Raw genomic sequence first — 949 nt, forward strand, 5'->3', positions numbered from 1 at the left:
ATTTTCAGCTTTATCAGTATTTTGACACGCTAATGATAACGGTGGTGATATTGATCAGAATTTTCTTTATCATGATAAGGGTGAAGACGAAAATCGTGGAAATTATACAAATATGGATAACTGATAATAAAACAGGCGCATAATGATATGAGGAGCAGAATTTTCGCTATGGATTTAAGGACTAATGATGCCAGTTGTTTATAATCAAGTAGGTTAGGATAAAAAATGTGAATGAACTGATTGAATTATATTACAAAAAAAGATAATAATAATAAAGAGAAGAATTTTGAGAGATAAATCTGTAGTAGCCGTTGCCACTGCATTACTATCAGAATAAATGATAATGCAAATAAACATAACTTTTGCGACATAATGCGAAAGATTTTCGTTTGCAACAACAGAAATGATTTCGCTTTCCAAAAATGAAAAATTCATTTCCGCCTCATTAAATGCTTTTCTATGGTATTTCCATGAGTAATTAGATCCACAATGAACAATAATTACAAATACATTTAAAGGTCTTGAGTTAATTAATTGTCATTTTTCCAAACGGTGAAATACAGCATAAAACCATCCAAATTATACGGCCAAAGGTATACATATCATTCCAACCATCGCCACTTTCAATGATCAAATATTCATTACCATCACCAGACATAATTACCATGAACTTTACCAAAGAGCGAATGCATGAAAAACAACCACCGTGCGACGTTAATGAAAGAAAGGAAAAAATATATATATATGCAAATGGGAGCGGGTCATTTAACATAGCATCCATCACAACGCCAAGCAAGTGGGAGATGTTCCCGAGACAACGAACCGTCAGCGGAAGAGGCGTCTCAGGGCCGGTGCAAAAGCGACCTTTCGAGGAGATGAATGAATTATGCGACGGATCACTGGCGGAGGTTTCAAAATGGAGACAGCTTGGCGGAGATTTTTTTTTTCT

This window comes from Penaeus monodon, chromosome 15, assembly GCF_015228065.2.
Source record: "Penaeus monodon isolate SGIC_2016 chromosome 15, NSTDA_Pmon_1, whole genome shotgun sequence".
In the NCBI taxonomy this organism is placed as follows: domain Eukaryota; kingdom Metazoa; phylum Arthropoda; class Malacostraca; order Decapoda; family Penaeidae; genus Penaeus; species Penaeus monodon.